General features: G+C 47.3%; 1 pseudogene; it reads left to right on the top strand.

Moving 5' to 3' along the window:
* Positions 1-512: 512 nt before the first annotated feature.
* LOC124655194 lies at positions 513-4,875 on the top strand (annotated as a pseudogene).
* The last annotated feature ends 21,154 nt before the right edge of the window (positions 4,876-26,029 follow it).

The raw sequence follows: 26,029 nt of genomic DNA, 5'->3' as shown, positions 1-26,029 counted from the left end.
ACTTTTTTTTATGGGTACTTGTTGTTGGAAAAAAAAAGATGTTATTTTTCTACACTAGTTCAACATTATCATGCTAGCTATAAATAACGGAAGAATGGGTTATAAGCAGTCTCATCAAAGAGAAAAGAGGCTATAAATTCAGATGTGATGGAAAGGAAGAAGAAAAGAACTAAGGGTCGGAAATGAGATGGAACAAAAAGAAGCACTGATCGGTCGCCGTACGTGTCTCGGCGACTTGGCCGCGCCAGCGAATCTACGCGTGCACGAACGGATCAAACGAACAAACAAATATAGATAGCCCGCGCTTTCCCGCCGCCCGCGGCTACGAGCGAGGCGAGCTAGCCAAGTAGTGAACTGGGGACGACTTGACTTGGCGTCAGTCTCCGTCGAGCTCTCGCCTCCGGGCCTACCAACTCCACGTCGTGCTTCACGTCCCAACGACCGGCACCATAAGACCCGCCGGAGTCGTCAGCTGAAGGGCCCCCGATTCCTCTTCTTCTTTCCTCTTCCTCCCAGACCAGAGAAAGCCACCTTCTTCCTTCTTGGAGTCGTCCAAGAAAGAACTTAATTGGTACCAGAGACCGTCCGAGAGAGGAAAGATTCGTTGCTGGTGCCATGGTGCCGCCGAAGAGGGAGCTGGCCCTCTCGGGCGCCGGCGCAGGGGCAAGCCGGGAGGGGCTGAAGCGCCTGCGCGTGGCGTTCGTCACCGGAGCCTCCGCCGGTTTACCGGTTCCCCCCGCGTCGCCGGGGAAGTGCCTGATGCGGCGGATCGTGCTCGTCGTGCTCTTTTTTCTGCGAATGTGCGCGCTTCTATCCGCATCTGCCGCTTCTCGACCCATCCGCTGTATCCTGAGCTGAGCTCTGTTTCTTGATTTCTGATTCTTCTGTCCCTGCCCATTTGTGCAAATCGCAGGACCGATTGCAGGACAACGGTGGTGGAAAGCATCTCCCAGATCGGTCGCATGGTGAGCTAGCGCTCTCGGATCCACGCAACAACTAATTCCTTCTGGTTTCAGTTTAACTCATTTCACGCAACAACTAATTCGTTCTGGTCTCAGTTAAACTCATTTCTGCTGGATTTTTTCAACCAGTAATTCACCTGGCGCCAACGAGATTTATGGCTCCCTATCGATTTGTTGTGTGTACTCATTATGTTTATTCCTTTGTGCTTGTGTAGTTTCAGCGATTCCAGAAGGCCCAGACTCTTATGATGAGGTAACGATCTTTTCTCTGTTAAGCTGTTGTTTCAAAAGAATATAGCAAGTGTTCTCATTATGCACTTGGCTTTCTAAACTTTTTTTCGAAAAGGGGTAGCCCGGCCTCTGCATCAATCCATGCATATGGCCCCACTACTTGACTTCATATTAAACGTTTATTAGCATTTTATCTGTTAAATTACGAAATTTACGCACTCCAGAGCAGGCTCAAGGCTAAGCTTCATTTTCTTTCTTTAGGTAAGACTGTACTGTATTTCTCGAACATTCTGTTGTAGTTACCTTAAGTGCAGTAAAAAACTAGAAATTCATGTTGCAGTAGAAACAGTGCAACAGAAACACGCGATGCAACAGGAAAACCATTCACTCATTTTTTTTTAAATGCGCTCATTATCAAAACGCTTAATTATTTGAAGAGACCAAAATACCGGTACCATTTATAAGTGAGCTGATAAATCTTTTCATACTAATATCCTTTTTGTGTCGTGATGCATTCACATGATTTCTTCAACTTGTCGTAGTTCTTCTTTCAGTGATAATTTGCAAGCTTTGCATGTTCCTTTTATTTTTACTTTTATTTTTGGTAAACAAAACACTTAACTGTCGTTTCTTTTCTACTGTCTCAGCAAATTCGAGGGAAAATTGGAGAAGATGGAGGGGAAATTAGAAAAATTTGGGGAAAAAATGGAGGGCATCAGCCTTGAAGTGGTTAGATTCATATGTTTCTAAATTAACTTACTTAGATGTTCATCCTTATTTCATAGAATTATTGTTGCCCACAGTACATTTGTCATGTAAAAATTGCAGAAGAAATTGGCGCGTTTGCTTTCCAATCGACATGATGATCAACAACCAAGGTAACAGATATGTCGTTGCACTTGGTCCATGGTTTTCTTCCTTCATTTTTGGTCTCACACTGAAATGTTGACTATCCATTATTTGTCCTTTTGTCGATTGTGTTATCATTTCTGTAATGTATAGCACCTTGTATGTGGATGTTAAATTCAAAATTAACATACTCACGAGTTTACCACCATCGATGTTTGTGCTCAGACAAGAGCAGAGTGCCACTGCGAGTGGATCTAACGCCAAATTTCACTTGCGCTTCCTGGATGGCCTGAAGACTCCCATTTACACCGAGAAGAGCATCACATCTGAGAGCAATTCAGCTATCCGGATTGGCATCTTTGATGGTGATGGCAACATGATCAGGGATGGCCCGCTCTCGAAGGCGAAAGTCGAGATGCTTGTCCTCCGTGGCGACTTCTGCAACGACGGTCGGGAGAGCTGGCCCGAAGAGGAGTTCAACAGCCACGTAGCGCAAGGTCGGCATGGGCAAGGGTTCGTGTTGGGGGGTGATTGCAGTGTGTGGTTGAACAATGGGGAGGCCTCCTTTGGCGGGGTGATTCGCTTCAAAGAAGGATCATCCAGGACTCGCAGTAGGAAGTTTGTCGTTGCAGCAAGAGTATGTATGGATGGAAAGCCTGCTGATCGAGTTCAGGAAGCTGTAATGAAACCGGTCACTGTGTTGGATCGCAGGAACGAAGGTACAAATATATAGATTGATGTCGTCAGTCAGATTTATTTCTGTTGCTAGTTAGAAAGTTTTTTCTTTCAATTGGGCTCCTCGTTCAGTCCTATATCAACATTATGACACATTGAATTTGTTTGTTTCAGCAAATGAGAAGAGGCACCCTCCAGAATTGGACGATGAAGTGTATCGTTTGGAGGAAATCTCCAAAGATGGAACTTACCACAAAAGGCTTCAGAATGCTGAAATCTTCACAGTGAAGGACTTATTGAAGGCCTTGAATAACGATGCAAACAAGCTTCGCAAAGATGTAAAAAAGTTGCACCGGTTTTATTTTCTCATTTTGCATCTGTTGTATTATTTTATCATCACCATGACAAATTAATGTTGCTGCAAATATCTCGACACGCAGGTCCTCCAGATGAAGAAGCTGAACAACTCCTGGGAAAAAATGGTTAAGCATGCAAGGGAGTGCTATCTCGCAGACAGCCATCAGCTAATAGCATACTGCAACGAAGTAGCAAATGTGGTGCTATTTTTCAATTGCGTACATGACCTTGTTGGGGCAGGCTTTAATGGTGGTTACGTCGCACAAAACAATTTTGATGCAGCTCAAAAGGTTACATTCTGAAGTTAGCATCTATGTTTTCGGCAGCTTCAATAAATTGAAGAAATGTTTTTTCTTGTTGCAGGCTCTAACGAATGAGTTGAAGGAGCTTGCACGCAATGAATTGGACAGCACTCCATTTAACTATGTGATGAATGAAGGTCTTCCTGTGCCAGTTCCCTCTAGAGAAAATTCTTTCATGAGCATGCCAGTTCTTGCACCAGATGCAGCGCTTCAAGGTTAGCCAGACCACAAGGGTTTTCTGACCCTTGTTGACTCCATCTTCCTCACTATATATGCACAAGGGCCTGAACTCTTGAGCTTGGATCTGTTGTTTCACTGAACAGCAGCGAGCGAATATCGGCGTCATGATAGGATCGACCATGCCACTGAACCATTTCACCACGATGGGATATTCAATTTGGGTGATGCATGTGTTCATGGTGATCAGAACACAGCTAGCACAGATTATTTCCAAGGTACTTGTGTGTTCCTGCTCCCCTCTATCTTTTTCTCCTTTATTTTCTGCATGGGATGCAGAATGGCTTTTGTATGCTCATTTTTCACCAGAAACCTTTTTCAGGTGAAGGAATTACACCACTTGGTCATCAGCAGCCTTCAACCTCTGCGGTTCCTTATTGGGACCAATCTCCAGGACTGATGATTTCTTCTCACGGAAATGCGGTGAGTGAAAACCACAAGTCCCTCCACCATTTTTCCGAACATATAATCACATGGTGAAGTGAACCGGGGGTGCTCAAACTTGTGAGCTAATTATTTTACCTCTTTGCAGTGGGACTGCAATCCGCTAGACTGGCGTTTTGCAGGTGAGCAATTGAAACAAACACGACAGGATGCAAAATGGAACAGACATGATATTTGACTCACCTTTTGCTCATCTTTTTCCAGGATCAAGTCAAGTGAACAACCATAGCCACGCACAAGCTGACATGTCATTCAACGGCGGCCGCGCCTTGGAGGCGTCAACTTCTAGTCAACACAACCTTCTGCTGCAACAATCTTTTCCTACTCAATTCCAAGAAAGCATGCCAAGGATGCGTTACTCCAATGATGTGCCGAACACTGTCGACGAACCATCGATATGGCAAGATGATCTCCTCCCTATACCAGAGCCTAGCGCCAACCCATTTCAAGGACCAGGTTACTGAAGCTTTTAGTTCATGCACATTTTCTAATGAAGTTTAGGTCATGTACCATCATGGTTTTGTGTCATTGTAACTTAGGTTTCAGGGTCTGATTTATGTTGTTCAGTATCAGGCACGGTAGGCTGCATGTTTGGACACCAAGTACTTTCTCCATTCCTTTTTTATTTTGATTTGTAAACTCTGTACAGTGATGTTGTCACGTAGAGTCTGAGGGTGTAATGCAGCTTAGGCAAAACATTTCGTTGCCCGTGACCCACTGATGTAAATCTCATGTGTGAATGTCTGTAAGTGTAAGCTGCCATGTATATCAGACTGAAACTGTTAACTGGTAAAATAAAAAACTTGGAATTTATAAAACATTCTAACAGGTTATCATCTATTTCACCACAGTTCCACATTGCGGCATACCATGGCAATATAAGGGGGCATGTCAAAGAACTTTGCATACACAAACAGGTTGTACCTTCAATGAAGTGTTTAGTACGGTAATCTCAGAACAGCCAAAATAATTAGCAAACCATTGCAAACAGAGCTTGGCTCTGGTGGTTAGGTTCCTTGTGGTGAAACCAGCCCACCCAGGTTCAAGTCCTAGACTTGGCACTAGTGTTTGCATTTACCTGGATTTATTTCAGGATTTAACCGACGCTATGCTTTCATGTACTGTGTTCTAAAAAAAAAAAAAATTTAGCAAACCATTATAAGATGACGAGGAGCTTAGCCACTTCCTACAGAAAAGACGGATCTCTCAGCTTAGGCATATCCCCGTAACCGCTTTGGAGAAATTTGTAAATGTGCAACTTACACTACTGAGAAGCTCCGGCCAGCACCACCATTGATATTTGCAAGTGTTCTCATGCGTTCAGTCGCTGCCAATATCAGACCTGCGTAGAAAACCAGAGCGTAAAATGGGTGGTCTTGCAGCTCTACAATCTGATTGTAAGCGAAAGCAGATTCAGACATGAATGGTAAAAAAAATCAAGACAAGGATTAAATGAGATGTTTGATTGGTACCTGTTATCACCAGAATTTGACCGAGTCAGAGGTGGGCCGCGATCAAGATGGACGTGAAGAATATATATATAGGAGAAATACGTGAATCGGCCTTTTATACCAAGTTGGGCTTAATTGCCCGTGTATCTGTAACATATTAGATCGCATCTTAGTTTAGAAGTTAGAATCTGACTCGTGCACGGTTTGGTGCACGCCCACATTAGAAAGTCCCCTGGACTATAAATATGTATCTAGGGTTTATGGAATAAACAACAACCAACGTTCAACCACAAACAAATCTCGGCGCATCGCCAACCCCTTCGTCTCGAGGGTTTCTACCGGTAAGCATCATGCTGCCTAGATCGCATCTTGCGATCTAGGCAGCACAAGCCTGCCCACGTTGTTCATGCGTTGCTCGTCATCGAAGCCTTTTTGATGGCGAGCAACGTAGTTATCTTAGACATGTTAGGGTTAGCATTGTTCTTCATATTACATGCTTTCGTAGTGCAACCCTTGCATGTCTAGCCGCCCTTACACCTATCTTAGGTGTAGGGGCGGCACCCCGCTTGATCATAGTTTAGTAGATCTGATCCGTTACGATTGATCCTTGTTCTACAAGGATTAGTTTAATATCTGCAATAGTTAGGCCTTACAAGGGGTCGGAGGATCCAGCGGCGTGTAGGGTGGCGTTTGCTAGTCCTAGAACGGATGTTCCGGGGATCAACCTCGTGTTGGTTTTTAGGCCCTGTCTAGGATCGGCTTATGGTCACCGTGCGCGAGCGCGAGGCCCAATCCTGAGTAGGATGATCCGATTATGCGGTGAAAACCCTAAATCGTCGTAGATCTCATTAGCTTTACCTTGATCAAGCGGGACCACCATATATTCGGACACCTCGTCCGAATCATGGGTGGATCGGCTCTTTGAGCCGATTCACGGGATAACCCGAGAGCCGATCGAGGCTCGTATTTAACGTTTACGTGTGTGCCCCGCGAGAAACTAAGCGAGGCATCATCCACACCTTCCCGACCGGGTATAGGTCGGGTGGCACGCCCTTGTGATAAACATCGGCGCGTGCGACCAGGGAGGCTTTGCGGGCCGTCGCTCTGAGGGACTGGGGCCAGCCGCAGCCCTAGTTGTTCCCGGCTCTACCGTGTTGACCGTCTCTGCCCGCCAGGGGGTTTCTGACGTCAACACATTCTGGCACGCCCGGTGGGACAGTCAACGACATCCACAACATCGCCATCTACATCCGAGATGGCGGAAGACACTCCGGTCACGTACGAGGATCTGCCTGATGAGCTCAAGAAGAAACATGACGAGATCAAGGCGACCCTTGAAGCCGAACTCATCGGCTCCTTCCACCGAACCCGCTCCCATGGCGTCAGGTGGAAGGGTTTCACACCTGAAGGCGCACTCGATGGAGTGGACCTTTCCGCCCCGTCGGAAGAACGCACCAGGTCGCTGCGGCAGGAAATCAACTACATGGTGGCTCATTCGCTGCACCGCCACTCGAGAGCTCTGGTGAACACCTTGGAGCGTGTCGCTCTGCGCGTCGTCAAGGAAATCATGAGTCACCGGTACTCCCCGTCGGGACCGGCTCTGGGGACTTTCAAAGGAGAGATGCCGCTCCAGCCCCAGCCGTTCGCATGGGCAGCACCGGAACTGCCGAACTCATCGGCATACGTCGTCTACAAGATTGGTGGTGATCCTAGTGACTACCAATTCCTACCGAGGCACCCAAGGAGATCCCGCACGGATACGCGTGCGCATACGTACCGGACCGCAACGCCCGGGCACTCTCGAACCAGGCTGCAATAACGGCGGCCTCGGAACGGCAGGGAGGAACGTCGAAGCCGATCCTGAGAAGCGGTCGTGGCTGGCTAAGTACGCCACCCCGACAAACCTCCAAAGCCCAGCTCCTGCAGTTGGCTTAGAACCGGAAAAGCAAGCATGGCTGGTTAAGTATGCCACCCCGGCGAATCCTCAGGGTTCGACACCTTCAGCCATCACAGCGGATCAGATTTGTTCAATTCTGAAAGATCAGTTCGGTATGATGCCGAAAAGGAAGGCGTTCGGCTACACCAAACCGTACCCCAACAGCTACGAACTGATCCCGCTGCCACCCAAATATCGGCTCCCGGACTTCACAAAGTTTAGTGGATCAGATGGGTCCAGCTCCATCGAGCATGTGAGCCGATATTTGGCACAGCTGGGCACGATCTCAGCGTCAGATGAGTTGCGCGTGAGGTTCTTCTCACGATCCCTCACGGGATCGGCTTTCGGGTGGTACACGTCGCTACCACCAAACTCCATCCAAACTTGGAAGCAGTTGGAAGAGCAGTTCCATGAGCGAGTATCACTCGGAGGCTTCCGATGTTGGTTTTGCCGATCTAGCGCAAGTACGACGGAGCGCGGGGAGACGAGTGGCGAGAATACGTCCGGCGCTTCAGGACCATTAGGAACCGATGCTTTTCGGCTCGTATAAGTGAAAAAGAAGCAGTCGAGTTGGCGGTGGTGGGTCTCTCATCATCAATGAAGGACATGGCCTCCCAAGCAGACTACCCTTCGTTAGCGCACATGGTGCAGAAGCTGTCAGCATATGAACAGCGCCACCCAGATGTTTACCAGGACAAATTCAAGCGGGTGGTGACTGTGGTTGAGGCAGACGAAGATGAAGGTGCCATGGGAGATCAGGAGGTAGCAGTGGCTGAATGGGCTCGAGCGACAGGCCCCGTGACCTGCAAATGGGTGAAGCCACAAGGCCGTCAAAAAGGGTTCGACTTCGACGTGACCAAAACTGAGCAGATTTTTGATCTCTTGCTCACGGAGGAGCATATAAAGGTACCCGAAGGCCACAAGTTCCCCACGGTGCAAGAGCTGAACGGAAGGCCGTACTGCAAATGGCATAACACGTTCTCCCACACAACCAACGACTGCAGGGTGTGGCGGCAGCAGATCCAAATGGCGATAGAAAACGGACGGTTGATTTTCAACCAATACGCCATGAAGGTCGACACACACCCCTTTCCCGCCGTGAACATGGTGGAGTATGCTTGCCATGGAGGGTGCCAGCCGGGTTTCCTGTGCAATATCAACATGGTAGATCTTGGACACCACGCGGCAAGGATGGAGATGAGGGCAGCTGCTCTCATAGCAAAGAAACAGAGGAAGCCGCTCCACGCGATCGGCTCCGCCAAGACGGCAAGCGCTACGTAACAGAGGGAGAAGTGAAGAACATAAGATATCAGCGACCTCTCTCTGATCACCTCCTCAACAAGTATGTGAGTCGGTACGACCAACGCCGACGGTCCAGCGATGATGATGAAAGAGATCGTCTGGCTAGAGAAGCCAGAAGACATCGTCGGCATAATCGCGATGAGGAGGAGCACGAGCGTTGTGCCAAGGGAAAGGCAAGGGAGCAAGACGACGAGGACGAGCACTCGGGATTGTCCCTTCTTCGAGCACTGCTGGGATTCAGGAATGAGCCGATTGCCAACAATCGGCAATTGCCCAGAATGCAACCGGAAGAAGAAGGAGGCAGCCAACGTGTCCGTGTTCGAGCGCTTAGGACCTCTCCTGCCACAGAGCAAAAGAGCTGAGTCCCCTCGGTTGAAAGATCTCGAAGATTCAGAAGACGAGGGGGAGGAAGAAGAAGACATGTATCACCGGCCAAGGTGGTGCCCTGATGGACTCAGCCGTTCCCAGAAACGCAGGGTTCAACGATTGCGCGGCCTGGAAGAAGCCGAGAGGTTATACTTGCATACATTGAGGAAGGCAAGGCCTGATCTGGCTGCAAAGGTTCAGCGAACCCTGGATGAAGAGGGTCGTCCACGGAAAATGGAGTGGCGCCCCAAGCAAAGGAAAGCCGATGATGAAACATCGGCTGGCACAAACTATGGTGCTCGTTCTTCCGACAAAGCTTAGTGCTCCACGATTTCACGATGCACTCAAGGTGGACGACAGCAAGCGCACCAACATGATAAAGTCAGAGATTGGGCTGGTTTTATCTACCGGCCTGAACGAGTAGCAAGAACACGTCAATGAGCAAACATGGCGAGGCTGATCCTTGTGATCGGCCCCAAAAAATTTATGAAGGGACATTACAAAACCTTCCTCGAACAAGCAACATAAAGGCCGATTCCAGCAATCGGCCAAAATTATCCTCACCATCCATTTTGTCTGGGTTCGACATGTTATCCAACAGAGCCGATACCATCAATTCTCTTGACAGAATCGGCTCCGGGGGGCACCCAAGTGGATAAAGCACGAGGATATGCAGTGGAAGCGTCTCATCCTTTGATGATGGGTATTGGAGTATGGGGGCCGATGCACAAGTCGGCTGTAAAAAAATTCTGAAAATTCGAAAATTTTCGAGCACAGCGCCGATGCATGGCCATCGACTCAAGAGGAGTAACTGTTACGATCAGAGGGTCAATGGAGCACAAAGGGAGATTTTTAATGGAGGAACTCCTCAATGGAGTAGTTTAAGGGCTAGGATCCTCTCTTCGAGAACAATGCCAAGGGCAGCACTGGACGCGCGGATCGGGTCAAGGATGGATTGCATGAGGTCCACCAAAGGAAAGGAGCCGATCTAGCCGGCGAGGGTGCGGGAAGAACTGAAGAAGCTCGGGGGGCAGCTCCCCTTGAAGGCTCTCTGCCCTGGGAAGCCGATTTATGCTCAAATCGGTTGGTTCTGCATAAAAGGCTCCCTCAGGCATAATCAAGCCCAGGTCCATACGGCTAATTGGCGTATCCTCGTCTCTGTTTTGTCTTGGCTGAGACTCGGGGGGCAACAGGCCTGGTAGATGCTCTATTGAGGAACCGATTGGGGTACCATCGGCTGATCTTCGTTGCAACCTTCTTCACAAAATAATGAGCGATCGCTAAAACCGGTGGGAAGAATTTAAGGGCTCTCTTGGAAATCCCACGGTATCTACCGGAAAGAGAATCATCGGTTGAAGAATGGAAGGGTAAATATCGAAGGACCGATGCGTTGCTATCGGCTCGTTACGCATTGGCAAAGGGGACGAATCGGCAAGATCAGTATGAGAAGAAATCGGCTAAGATAAGCTAAAGGAATCGGCAAAATCAGATTGGGAAAAGTTCTTCATTGATAGATTTCTTACATAAGGAGCTGATGGCCCTCAAAAGGAAGTACTAGGGGATACATGGCCCCATCTACTGCTACTGTCCTATGCTAGATGTCCTATCTACGGGCCGTCGCTGCCCTCATCATCGCCGTCATCGCCGGTGTCGGCGCTGCTCCCGGCCGGCTCGTCGTCGCTGCTCCGGCGGCCGCCGGCGGGACCTTCATTGTCCTCATCTTCCTCGTCGTCGTCGTCGTCGGCTGTCGAAGCCACTCGGATTCCCCGGCCGGGGGCAATGGCGCTTGGCCGGCGGTTCGTCGGGGAAGGCTGTCGTCGTCGTCGTCCTCCTCTTCCTCCTCCTTCACCTCTTCGGAGGTGGTGAAGTCGTCCCGAGAAAGCGATCGTCATCGCTCTCCTCCTCCGATTCCCCGTCGGCGAGGAAGCGGAGGTCACTCTCCCCGTCTGTCGAGGATTTGTCGTCCTCCGACCAGAGGGAGAAGTCATGGCTAGACTCCTCCCCGGCCTCGATGGCGCGGCGGATATTGGCCGCATGGATCTCCGCCGGGTTCGGCTCCGGCGTCGGCGCGCGAGACGAAGAGGACTGGGTGGAAAGATCCGATGAAGCAGAGGAGGAAGAAGACATGGTGGCGCAGGACGGCTTTTGGAATGCTAGGCTGCATGTTTGGACACCAAGTACTTTCTCCATTCCTTTTTTATTTTGATTTGTAAACTCTGTACAGTGATGTTGTCACGTAGAGTCTGAGGGTGTAATGCAGCTTAGGCAAAACATTTCGTTGCCCGTGACCCACTGATGTAAATCTCATGTGTGAATGTCTGTAAGTGTAAGCTGCCATGTATATCAGACTGAAACTGTTAACTGGTAAAATAAAAAACTTGGAATTTATAAAACATTCTAACAGGTTATCATCTATTTCACCACAGTTCCACATTGCGGCATACCATGGCAATATAAGGGGGCATGTCAAAGAACTTTGCATACACAAACAGGTTGTACCTTCAATGAAGTGTTTAGTACGGTAATCTCAGAACAGCCAAAATAATTAGCAAACCATTGCAAACAGAGCTTGGCTCCGGTGGTTAGGTTCCTTGTGGTGAAACCAGCCCACCCAGGTTCAAGTCCTAGACTTGGCACTAGTGTTTGCATTTACCTGGATTTATTTCAGGATTTAACCGACGCTATGCTTTCATGTACTGTGTTCCAAAAAAATAAAATTTAGCAAACCATTATAAGATGACGAGCAGCTTAGCCACTTCCTACAGAAAAGACGGATCTCTCAGCTTAGGCATATCCCCGTAACCGCTTTGGAGAAATTTGTAAATGTGCAACTTACACTACTGAGAAGCTCCGGCCAGCACCACCATTGATATTTGCAAGTGTTCTCATGCGTTCAGTCGCTGCCAATATCAGACCTGCGTAGAAAACCAGAGCGTAAAATGGGTGGTCTTGCAGCTCTACAATCTGATTGTAAGCGAAAGCAGATTCAGACATGAATGGTAAAAAAAATCAAGACAAGGATTAAATGGGATGTTTGATTGGTACCTGTTATCACCAAAATTTGACCGAGTCAGAGGTGGGCCGCGATCAAGATGGACGTGAAGAATATATATATAGGAGAAATACGTGAATCGGCCTTTTATACCAAGTTGGGCTTAATTGCCCGTGTATCTGTAACATATTAGATCGCATCTTAGTTTAGAAGTTAGAATCTGACTCGTGCACGGTTTGGTGCACGCCCACATTAGAAAGTCCCTGGACTATAAATATGTATCTAGGGTTTATGGAATAAACAACAACCAACGTTCAACCACAAACAAATCTCGGCGCATCGCCAACCCCTTCGTCTCGAGGGTTTCTACCGGTAAGCATCATGTCTGCCTAGATCGCATCTTGCGATCTAGGCAGCACAAGCCTGCCCACGTTGTTCATGCGTTGCTCGTACTTGAAGCCTTTTTGATGGCGAGCAACGTAGTTATCTTAGACATGTTAGGGTTAGCATTGTTCTTCATATTACATGCTTTCGTAGTGCAACCCTTGCATGTCTAGCCGCCCTTACACCTATCTTAGGTGTAGGGGCGGCACCCCGCTTGATAGATCTGATCCGTTACGATTGATCCTTGTTCTACAAGGATTAGTTTAATATCTGCAATAGTTAGGCCTTACAAGGGGTCGGAGGATCCAGCGGCGTGTAGGGTGGCGTTTGCTAGTCCTAGAACGGATGTTCCGGGGATCAACCTCGTGTTGGTTTTTAGGCCCTGTCTAGGATCGGCTTATGGTCACCGTGCGCGAGCGCGAGGCCCAATCCTGAGTAGGATGATCCGATTATGCGGTGAAAACCCTAAATCGTCGTAGATCTCATTAGCTTTACCTTGATCAAGCAGGACCACCATATATTCGGACACCTTGTCTGAATCATGGGTGGATCGGCTCTTTGAGCCGATTCACGGGATAACTCGAGAGCCGATCGAGGCTCGTATTTAACGTTTACGTGTGTGCCCCTGCGAGGAAACTAAGCGAGGCATCATCCACACCTTCCCGACCGAGGTATAGGTCGGGTGGCACGCCCTTGTGATAAACATCGGCGCGTGCGACCAGGAGGCTTTGCGGGCCGTCGCTCTGAGGGACTGGGGCCAGCCGCAGCCCTAGTTGTTCCCGGCTCTACCGTGTTGACCGTCTCTGCCCGCCAGGGGGTTTCTGACGTCAACAGTACCTTCAGGGCCGGTCCCGAGATTTCGGAGGCCCGGGCGAAACTAAAATTTTGGGCCCCTCTTACTACTTTTTTTCGCAGATGATGAAAACTAAATACTTTTAAGTATATACAACTTCAATATTCATATAAAACAATGTTTACATGATACCTTAAAATTTTCTCCGCCAATTCCTAGAAGCAAAGTCCGTGACGATGGAATCAATATCAAACTCGTCCATTAACTTCTTGTCGATGTATAGAGTTGCCAAACCAGTTAACCCCGCTCCTACAAATAAGAACAACAACTGCTAATCAAAATTCAGAACCCGAATTATAGGCGAGCATATAGTAGAATTCCAAGAGAACTGCAGCGGACGTTCTTACCTTCTATCTTAATCTAATATGCAGATTGGATGATTGACGATGGCCGGACTAGGACTGCCAGCTGTGACGGCCACTGGCCTGCAGACTAGCAAGCAGCACCGTAGTCCGCAGGAGGGCAGCAGTTAGCAGATCGTCTCGCGGTCCGTCCGTCGCGATCGGCGAGAGCGAGGGCAGGAACCAGACGGCCTGGGCGATAGCCACGAACCGTGAGAGGGCGGGCCGGGAATCGAGGCGTCGGGCTCAGGTAAATTGGCGATGTTTCACATATCGATAGATGGAACGGATTTCAGGCGCTGACTCAAGTCGTGGCCGGCCAGCCGGATTAGAAACCAATAGGGAAAAAAAAAGATCCAACTGTAGATCAAATCCATCTAAAATCGTAAAACTGTCATCATTTTTCTGCAATGTATAGTAAGGCTATACAGAAAATATGGGCCCCAATTTTTCTGGACCCGGGGCGGCCGCCCCGCCAGACCCTCCCAGGGCCAGCCCTGGGTACCTTTATCCTACTAGGACAATGCCCGCGCGTTGTTGCGGAAGAGAAAAATACGTTAACCTTAAAATAGGAAATAAAAATATTGCTCATGCGTGGCTATCGCCTATCGCCACCTTACCTGAAATTAACGGGCATTGGCACGTGGGTCTCCTAGGTGAAGTATGATTGTGTAATGATCCTAGTCTCTGATCGATGTGGTCTCCCTCTCTTTTCCGTTCTGTTTTTTTCACCCGTCTCTTTGGCCACGGTGCTTGCCACTTTGAGGACACCTTGCTGATAATCAGCCAATTTGCAAGGTATATGAACCAGTGGAAGGCCACATATTGAGGCGAGGTGGGACTATTTTAACAAAAAGGAATTCCATGGCTGATGCCAACCTGCACAGCGTCGGCTTCTATTTTTCTTTCCAGCCAAAAAAAACTGTACCAGATCGGAGGCGGGCTGGATTTCCTAGGCCTCGGCCCATTGGCGCGACCAGAGCGCTCCAGGGATCATTTGACGATGGGAACGGGAGGGCGTCAGGCAGGTCAAAACTTGCCGAAAAGGCAGTGGCTAAGCAGGGACCCCTCCTTAAACATGGCAATCACCGTGCCATCGGCGGGTTTGGGTACCGCGGGGTCGCCGTGAAGGTGTTCTTCCGCAGCGACATGCAGCAAATTGGGTGTCGCGCTGCCATCAGCCTGCTTCCGGACATCGATCGCTCGCCTTGAGACAATGACATGTTTCGGACGGCGACCATGTGGAACCTAGGCTAGGCACAGCGACCTCCCTAAGGGCATCCGATTTAGACAACAACCAGTTTCGGAGTACGCACCGCCGCTGACGCGGCTGCCGCTTAGAGTGGACCTAACGTTGACAGCGTCGCGGCGGACACACGCTCAGGAGCACGCCTCCATTCCTCCTTTGCACTGCCAACATCAGGAACCGGTCTTGTATTCGTGCATGGCCCGTCTGCTCTCGTTTTAGAACACACTGCCACTTCCCCAGCGCGTTTGTGTTGAGCATGATCCTCGTTGCCGCCTCCATGCTGCCATGCTGGGCACGATGGTGAGCTCGTGGAGCGACGCCCGCACGGCCACGCCATCGATCAGAGTCGCGCACGTACGTATGCTATGCATGCACATCGCGTTAATTCTTCTTGTCCTGGGCTCCTGGCTATAAACTGCCGCTCCGCCCGCTTCAACGCCATCAGGTTCGCTACCATCAGGCTCGGCGTGTTCAGGTCGGAGCTCCACCAGAGCTGTGATGTTGTCGTACTCCATTATATATTGGCTGCTCCGATCCGGGATTTCTTAGACGTTTGACTTACGAAGGTCGCTTCGATTATTAAGGATCGATCGCATTCTCGTGGGCAACGCGCCGGCGAAGAGCTCTCTACGGCCGCTCGCAGGCCTTCGCGGTGCGGGCAGGAACGCTGGAGGCTATGATCGCTCGAATCTATGACGGGGACGGGTGGGTTAGCCGAGCCCAAGCGGCTGCGTCCGGACGACTCCTTGAAGAACGTACATATATATGGCACACGACTCCTTGACCGGTTCAAGCACGATTTGATTTAATTGGTGCACGTATTACGGTATTGACCACGTTGTATCTATCACGTTGGGACAAAGGAAACCGGATCGAGCACGTTGGTTGGACGGACGAACGAGCGACGGACAAAGAAAATATAACGGACCAAACCACGGAAACCTTAGGTATATTATTATTAGGTATATATAGGAAATATGCCCATGCGTTGCAACGGGTATAAATAAGATTCACAAATATAGAAAAATCATGTGCTATTATTTAGTTTTCTTATTTTATTTCATCTAATCAACACACAAAGCGTTGATCTTTCGTCTTGTGTACATAAATACATGCTCCATGATTATGCTTGAGGAGGGCATCGCCGTCGGCACGGCGTAGTTGAAAAGCTGGGTGGCATGACAGTGTCCATTATGATTCTGCTTCTGACGCCATGCTTGCCAGCGAGTGTGTCATCTCCCAAAACCAATGTGTTCAGCTATGTCTCCAAATTGCACTCAACAGTTCAGTTGATCAGGCAGAACCATTTGGCAACTGAAAAGTCATGTAGAAATATGAGAGAGCTAGATAATAATTTGGCAACAAGCTATATACTCTACAGTTAGATAATAATTCACACGATCTGCATTAGAAATATGAGAGAGCTGGAGTCTGTGAGAGGAGCCCGGCTCCAGGACTGTGGCGTGATGCCCCATACGATAAAGAACTTCCTCGCCGACAGCAGTAGCACTTGGCCCAGATTTCGTTGTCCAGCCACATACTCATCATAAAATTTGAAGTTCAGTCTATGTCAATAATAATCTTCCGAGTTGTAAGTGCAGGAATCCTATGTAAACTGAAACATGAAGGATAGGACTCTCTTCTGTCAAGATACCGTACGAAAACGTTAGGGAACCCTTTCAATCAGACGTCTGTTACTTTCTGAACATTGCTACTGCCTATGGAAGAACAAAGCTCTTGAGCAGTATTGAACAGAAGAGATGTGTGGGTACATAGTTATGTACTTGAGCTTCCTCCGTTCCTCGTCAGCTTATGTCGGCGTGAACGCAAGTGCGTCGGCGAGCATGCTTTCACCTGGTTCGCCACCATATTGCAGCTCCGTCTGGCTGTGGGCAGCAGCTCAAGGAAGTGGACGGAATACTCTGGCTGAGAGCTTGTCAGGAAGTACACCATGTCACCACTCACAAAGTCGAAGTGATTCGCGCCCGTCGAGTTGGACGTTTGCGTGCCATAAAACAGGCTGAAGCTCTAGTTCACCGCCAAAGTGCTCACCTCGTCGGCATACATACCACAAGCTTGTCTGAGAGGAGAGCGGGGCTGTTGGTGAGACAGAGGAAGAGGTTGCTTTTGCACATCGGTTGTGGTGCTATGGGGTGTGGGCAGCTCCTCCTCTGTGAGAGGCGGGCAGCCGCTGCTGCCGAACGGTGGAGCTAGCAGGTCGAATCCCACAGCGGCCCTTCAGCCCTCCTTCCCAAGCGCAAGGTACCAACGAGCAACGACGGCCGGGGCGGCTGCGGCCTCTAGGAAGTACATCCGCTGAGACGACTTCTTGTCTGGTGGAGGGAATCGCCGAATCGACCGCACGCCCCGATCGATCGAGGAATCGCTAGGAGGGATCGACTTTTAAGCACGGGATCCACTTCTTTTTGGTGCCTGGATTGCAATCCCAATCGGATCGAGCTATAAATTTTTCGATCTGGACGGAAGAACTCGGGCCTTGACCAAATTTCGGGCCGACCAAGACGTTCAGGCGGGCGAACCGTTATTTCCACTTATCGGTGGCATTGGAGGTAATTTCCACCAACTTCAGGGGTAATTAATGACGGACGAACAAGAAGCCTTATTTTCTTTATTATTAGGTATAGACTAGGAAAAAGACCCGTGCGTTGCATCGGGAAAAAAACATGAACACTCGAGCGAATCATTTGTGATTACACTTTTCATATGTTCCACCATCGACGAAGTTGGTCACTTTTTTTCTATTCATGACAAACATGATTAATCATGAGAAGATGAGTCTGCAAGACCGTCGCTTTATCGACTTATAATACCACAGAATTATAAGGCACCGCTCCTATTTTTATTTAAACTTGGTACATGTTCTATCTCCACATTGTAATACCACTACTTGTTATAATGGTGGTAACGTCTGATCTACCCTTGGTGTCATGGAACAAAGGTTGATGATTAAAATATCAAGGAATTGAGCTCACACGAGCAAACCTATTATATTTTTATCTAGAGTTCAAAACAATTATAGCAATAAACGTCCTTGATAAAATGGCACATCTAACCGGAAAGCAACATGTAATTGAGCTAGCCAATAAATAATTATCCATAGCATAAGAATTTAGACTCTTCAAAAGAACAATCATCACAGTATCTAGAAAAAATAACTGCATAGGGATTGTATGAAGGAAAGCAACAATTTGTTGGGACGCATACCTCAAACTTATATTTTTGATGTAACTAATACATTCAGAAATATATTCAGTTCTTCACATGAAGAAGCAGCACATACAGTCTCTAACTTGACTGCATAGGGGCTATGAATAGCTGCAGCAAATTCAGATTCTTTAGGCCGGGCCAGCGCATCCCTCCAGATTAAACAGGCATAGACATCCACCACTACCAGCTTGTCCAGTGACATGAACAAATTAATTACCGATTTAAATTTTTATCCATCCCGTCTATGGTTTCTTCCAAACTGCAGAATCTAGATGCATAGTATATGTTTTGGATCTCATATCTGCAAAGATGTGCTGTTTTCATTTACCATCGCCATCGGTGCAAACTCTGAGATCAGGCCATATGCAATCAAATAGCTTTAAAGGTAAATTATAGAAACATTAACGGGTGATTTAGCAGGGTCCTGGATAATGTGTCCTCCACGACTGAGGTGAGCACCAGGAGCAAGTGACGGTTGGTGTAGCGCAAGGCTAATTTAGGAGGCAGCTCCCAGTGTTTGCAGAGCATCCAATTAGTACGCTATAAGCAAAGCAACAGGTTTTGTGCATTGGACAGTCAAGTAGAGGCTGCACCTGGTCTATTACTTTGATCAGGCCGTGGAGTTGATCCTTACCTGATTACCTCCTTGAGAACCTCGAACGATCCACGGCCGAGGCTCTCGATCGAACACAGTGGAGTCGCTTCACGCAGCTAGTGCCTGTACACGATCATTAGAATTTTGAAGTGCTCTACAGACTACAGTGATATACAGTATGAACCAGCAAATCGTCTTACACCTGCACCATGCTTCCGAGTGATCTCTGCCAAAATCACAGGGCGAGGGTGATGCCATTCCATGAGACCTTGAGGGCTCGCTTGCTAGGCATGGCTGCAGCCTGTGGCAGCGGCCACCCCCGATCGGTGCCAGCAGTGGAGGCCATGTGCATCACCTCGGCCGCCTTCTCTGCCAGAAAATCTTGGAGAAAAGCGGCGCCGTCTTGGTGGAACCCGCCTCCTACTGTCTCTACGTCGTCGGGCGTCAAACTGCGTGGAGCGTCATGACAGCGCACTCGACGTCCTCGTCACCTCGTTCTTCGCCGACGTGATCAAGCAGGCGTCGCCAGGACAGATCAAGAAGGACGCCGACGTGGGGAGGTGCGGCGGCATCTCATCTCAACCTAGTCGTGTCCTCCCCTCTCCAAAACTTCCAATGTCGATCGGCGGCTCAACCATCATAGGCCTCGATCATATCGCCTTTCGCCAGCCAAATTCGATGGATACCCTGACGATCGAGCGGTGTATCAACAGAGCGTTTATATAGACCTTTTGTTGGGACTCTTTTTTGAACGGGGCCAGGAGACCAGACCTGATACGGTACGGTGAGCTACTACCACACGAGATTAACGAACGGAAGGACAAACGAACCAGGCGGACGACAAAAACAGGTACGGACGAAACCACGGAAACCTTAGCTCCTTTATTATTAGGTATAGATTTGCACTCTCATCGCAACCAACAAACTCAAGGCCTGCCTTCTCAAGCATAGGAACAAAGCTAGGATCGATCTATGGACACGACTAGGGAGCCTCCGGGTGCTCGTTTGTCCGGCATCGTCATCCGGAACAGACCGTCCGCCAGGACCCTTTCCAAATATTACATCTGGATCCTTGACCATACCAAATATATCAACACCATCACGATGGGGAGGCTTCCTCCGGTGATCAGCCTCACCGTTGTAATTCTTGCCTTTCTTTCTTACGGGATGGGTAGTCCTAAGAAATCGACGATGCCCCAGGTACATGACCTTCTTACATTTTTCCAAATAATCACCTTCGAGCTCATGTAAACAGTGCGTGCATGCATTGTATCCCTTGTTTGACTGTCCTGAAATGTTACCAAGAGCAGGCCAGTCATTGATGGTTACGAAAAGCAGCGCTCTTAGGTCAAATTCCTCCTGCTTGTGCTCGTCCCACACACGTACACCTGTTGACCACAGCTGTAGAAGTTCTTCGACTAATGGCTTCAGGTACACATCAATGTCGTTCTCGGGTTGCTTCGGGCCTTGTATGAGCACTGGCATCATAATGAACTTCCGCTTCATGCACAACCAAGGAGGAAGATTATATATACAAAGAGTCACATGCCAGGTGCTATGGCTGCAGCTCTGCTCTCCAAAAGGATTCATGCCATCTGTACTTAGACCAAACCTTAAGTTCCTTGCATCCTGTGCAAAGTTTGGGAACTCTCTATCGATTTTTCTCCATTGGGATCCATCAGCAGGGTGCCTCAACATCACGTCTTTCTTACGGTTTTCTTCGTGCCATCGCAACAACCTAGCGTGCTCTTTATTTCTGAACAAGTGTTTCAGCCGTGGTATTATAGGAGCATACCACATAACCTTGGCAGGAACCCTCTTCCGGGGGCGCTCGCCCTCAACATCACCAGGGTCATCTCGTCTGATCTTATACCGCAATGCAGTGCACACCGGACATGCATCCAAATTCTCGTACTCACCGCGGTAGAGGATGCGGTCATTAATGCATGCATGTATCTTTTGCACATCTAATCCTAGAGGGCGAGACAATCTTCTTCGCTTCGTATGTCTGGCGGGCAATTCGTTACCCCTTGGAAGCTTCCTCTTAATTATTGTCGGCAACTTTCCAAATCCTGAGTCGGTGACACCGTTCTACGCCTTCCATTGCAACAATTCCGAGTGTGCTTGCCTAGCTTTTTATGGCCATCTTCGCAAGTTGGGTATAACAATTTGTTGTGATCTTCTATCATCTTGTCGAAGACCAACCTTTCCTTTTCAGTTTCACATTCTCTCCTTGCATCAGCAATGGCCCGACCAAGATCATCATCAGCAGGCTCATCTGGTGCCTCTTCATCGTCATTGTATTTGGGATAACCGTCATCATTCTCTTCATCTTCTTCATTGTCTTCCATCATAACCCCTCTTTCTCCGTGCTTGGTCCAACAATAGTAAGCTGGGCATGAAACCGGATCGCAGAAGGTGGCTGTGAATGAGACTCGAGTGAGCGTAATTTACGGTATTCTTGCAGTTGACACATGGACAATACATGAAGCCACCATGTTTGTTTGCCTCCGCCATGGCCATAAAATTATCCAGGCCCGAAGTGAACTCATCAAACCGTCGGTCAATGTACATCCATTGCCGATTCATCTGCATGATATAATTTAGCTGATCAAAACCATTACAGAACATCATGATGTATATATACACATGCATTTTTATCAATTACAGATGAAAAGGATAAAGTTGTTAACCTCGATGAAGAAGAAAAAAGCAAGTTAAGTGTGGGTTGATTTGTGTAAACTCAAGTGGCAAATCCTCTTAAGCATTTCATCAAACACCTCTTGTGCATGTGAAGAAGAGAGGAGAGCAATACACCCCTCTTGTGAAGAAAGTGAAAAAATGGCCAAGTGTGGCTCACACTTGGACGAGAGCAAGGTAATATAGCCGGATTGGGGACCTTGTCCGGGTTTGTAACACAAACCGGGTCCAGAGGGGGGGGCTTTGGACCGGTTTGTATTACAAACCGGGACTAAAGGTTTCCCACGCCTGACACGGCCTGCCGCGCCCTGCCGTGGACCCTTTAGTCCCGGTTTGTATTACAAACCGGGTCCAAAGGCCACTACCGGACAAGCTCTGAGCTAGTGGGATCGCCATGGGCAAAACGAACTGGGACCAATGCCCCCATTGGTCCCGGTTTGGTTCTGCACTGGGACATTTGCTTGGGACCAAAGGCCTCTTCTCCACTAGTGATGTACTCCCGCCAAAAACTCCATATCAACTGAAACCGGTCTATGGTAACTCTTCGTTTACTCACCATTCACCACCTTTGAGCTCGGAAATAGGTTACTACAAGCTGCATTTTCCACAGTCCATTCAAGTCTCTCCCGTGTCCTCCCTTTTTACCATGTAAATAAATCACCTACATAGCCGAAGTCTTCTAGCCCACAATCAGAGAGACAATCAGGGACGGACCTAGAAGAAGAAAAAATACCGGTGCCACTCTCTTTGTCACTCATACTTTTACCTAGATTTAGGGGTGTCACACACTACCAATGGTTAAAATTTACCAAAGAATGCAAGTTTAATCTGGTGTCCTATGACCCCTGCTAGCATAATCTAGGTCCCTCCCTGGAGACAATCTTGGAAATCTTATATATAACGTTGTGCACGAGGTGCACCTCCTTTATTCTCCCATGAAACAAGATTTCATTGAAATCACCCAATAGCAGCCAAGACATGCTCAATTGGGTATGAAAATCACGAATATACTCGCACGATTTGTATATGTCTTCCCATTTAGGTTCATCATAGAAACTATTCAATCGCAAAGGAGTAGTTCCATCCACAATAACATCATGATTTTTTTTAATCAACTCTTTGCTCTATTATTTTTATCTCCTTCTTCCAAAAAAAAAGCAAAATCCCTCCACTAGATCTGTTGTCACTCACTCACTCTCGTGGATAATTTTTTTTATCCAACTACATGTAGTCTAAATATCTTTAAGTATATTTACAAAACCTCAGGTTGTGATTTTTGTGTGCAAATTGTCTCCTTTTTTTCATGAGTTAGTGTCATCTAGATTGGTTCTCGCGTGGCGGAGTGCAGTGAAAGATCTGGCCGCAACAACGTACCAACTCTCTCCTCGAGGTTCAGTCCTCATCACATGGGTGCCGATTTTTCGTAGCATCATGCCCATATGGGTGATATAAAACAGTGTTGTTGATTCGACACTAGAAGGAAAAGTGTGCTTCGCAGTGTCGGTTTTGTTATTTACATAGAGAGAGTACTAACCATCTGAAAGAAATGAATCGTTAAACCAGAGACTTCTTTGTTGTCACTAGCTACCGCCATTACCATAGAAAGATGTCTTGGAGACTTGGCTAAACATCTACATATCGCTTACTGTATACGAGATCACAATTTAGATTTTATTGCTATTTCTGAAACTGGCAGGCGTGATTTCTCTCAAAGTCTACTTAATCATCTTTCTGGCGGTTTGGACTTTGAGTGGATATCTAGTCCTCCCCGCGGCCGGTCGGGAGGTATTCTGGTAGGAGTAAGATCAGATACCATGTAAGTTCTAGCAAGTTCGAGTGGAGATTATCATATTAAGATCCATATTCGGAACAGAGCTGAAAATTTTCATTGGAGTCTAGCTTCTATTTATGGGGCTGCTCGGGATGACTCTAAGGACTTTCTGCGTGAGCTGGTAAACCTAGCAAAAGATAATCCACATCCAATTTTAATTGGGGGAGACTTCAATTTGCTTAGGTTTTGCCACGAGAAAAGTAAAGGCCGGTTCGATTATCATTGGTCCTTCATTTTCAATGCTGTTATTGACAACCTGCATTTGAAGGAAGTCGAGATGATTGGGAGACAATTCACTTGGAAAAATAGTCTCCCTAAACCCACATTTGAAAAACTTGATAGAGTTCTTATGGATGTTGAATAGGAATCTAAATTCCCTATGGTATCTGCGAGGGCTCTTGAGCGACTCGAACGTCTTTCTGATCATGCACCAATACATTTAACCACTGGAGCATCCAGACCGCCAATTAACCACCGTTTCAAATTTGAATTGGGTTGGTTACAGCGGGAAGACTTCCATGAGATGGTCAAAAATGTATGGAGCAGACATGTACGAGCGTCCTCTCCCATAATAAGGTGGAACATAAAGATGCGTTTGTTACGCGGTCACCTTACTGGATGAGCACGTCAGATAACGGGCATTCTTAAAAAAGAAAAGCTAAGGCTTTCAATCATTATTTATGGTTTAGAATCTTTGGCTAAGATGAGGCCTCTTTCTACGCAAGAGATTGAACTCAAAAATCAATCAAATGATGAGATTGCGAGATTACTCCGTGAGGAGGAAATCAAATGGTACCAAAGGTCTAAAAGCCAGTTCATCCTTGAAGGAGATTCGAATACAAGGTATTTCCATAGCATTGCCAATGGCAGGAATAGGAACAAACGTATTCATAACCTTATTCAGGATGAAGGTATCATTGAAGGTCAGGAACATAAGGCTTATATTACCAGTTATTATAAAAATCTGTTTGGAGCTCCAGAGGAAGGATCCTTCTCTTTGGATGAATCCCAAAGGGATGATATACCCCAAGTGTCTATGGAGGAGAATAACCTTCTTACTGCTCAATACTCTGAAGAGGAGGTAAGAAGGGCTGTTTTCCAAATGGAACACAACAAAGCTCCAGGTCCGGATGGTTTCCCAGCTGAATTCTATCAAATCTTTTGGGACACTATTAAATCGGACCTTCTTGCTTTATTTAGCTGTCTTCACGACGGACAACTAGAGTTATTTCGTCTAAATTTGGAGAGATAATTTTGTTACCGAAAGTTAATGAGGCGGAAAGGATACAACAATACAGACCCATATGCCTTCTTAATGTCAGTTTCAAAATCTTCACGAAAGTGGTCACTATTAGACTAAACTCAGTTGCGGATCATGTAGTTCGACCCTCTCAGACTGCTTTTATGCAAGGGAGAAACATCCTGGATGGGGTGGTCACCTTGCATGAAACGGTCCATGAATTACATACCAAAAAGTTGAATGGGGTTATTTTAAAGCTTGATTTTGAGAAAGCATATGATAAAGTGAAATGGTCTTTTCTCGACCAGACACTCCGTATGAAAGGCTTCTCTGTTGAATGGCGTGCTTTGATTAATTCCTTTGTGTCTGGGGGTAGTGTAGCCATCAAAGTCAATGACTATGTTGGCAAATACTTTCAAATGCTAAAAGGTCTAAGACAGGGTGATCCCTTATCACCAATGCTATTTAACATAGTAGCTAATATGCTTGCCATTATTATTGAACGTGCTAAGATGGACGGCCTGATTGAAGGGGTAGTCCCACATCTTGTGGATGGGGGACTTTCTATTCTTCAGTACGCCGATGATACAACTCTTTTCATGGAACACGACCTTGTGAAAGCCACAAACCTGAAATTGATTATTTCGGCGTTTGAGCAATTATCAGGTCTAAAAATTAACTTCCATAAAAGTGAATTATTTTTTTTCGGTGAGGCACAGAATGAAGTCCACGCTTACACCGAGTTGTTCGGTTGTGGGTAGGGCCAGTTTCCAATGAGGTATTTGGGTATTCCGGTTCATTTTCAGAGACTCACGATTGCCGAATGGAAATTAGTCGAGGAAAGACTTCAGAAACGAATTAGCTGTTGGAAAGGCAAGTTATTATCCATTGGAGGAAGATTGATTCTAATTAATTCAGTACTAATGAATTTGGTACTGCATATGGTCTCTTTCTTCCTCTTGCCGAAAGGAGTCTTACGAAAATTGGACTACTACCGGTCAAGATTCTTTTGGCAAGGAGATAATGAGAAGAAGAAATATCGATTGACAAAATGGAGTGTTATTTGCTGTCCTAAAGACCAAGGAGGGTTGGGTATTCACGACCTAAAGGTCAAGAATACTGCTCTCCTAGGTAAGTCGTTGTTCAGGCTGCTTACGGAGGAAGGGACCTGGCAAACAATGCTTAAAAGGAAATATATTGGCACAAATGCATTATCATAGGTTACTTGGAAACCAGGTGATTCTCATTTTTGGGCTGGACTAATGGCAACGAAGAATCATTTCTTCCGTCATGGTACATTTTTCATTAAGGATGAATCGAAAATTTTTTTCTGGGAGGATAGGTGGCTTGATGGCACACCCCTCCGAGAACAATATCCCGCTTTGTATTCTATAGTGCGTTACAAAAATGAGACCATCGCTAAGGTGATGGAAAATTCTCCTCCTAATGTAACGTTCCGTAGGGATTTGTCAGGACAGAGGTTGTTGGACTGGAATGCCTTACT

Source organism: Lolium rigidum, chromosome 5, assembly GCF_022539505.1.
Source record: "Lolium rigidum isolate FL_2022 chromosome 5, APGP_CSIRO_Lrig_0.1, whole genome shotgun sequence".
Taxonomy (NCBI): domain Eukaryota; kingdom Viridiplantae; phylum Streptophyta; class Magnoliopsida; order Poales; family Poaceae; genus Lolium; species Lolium rigidum.
The sequence above is the reverse complement of the archived record's forward strand: the minus strand, read 5'-3'. Positions and strand labels throughout refer to the sequence as shown.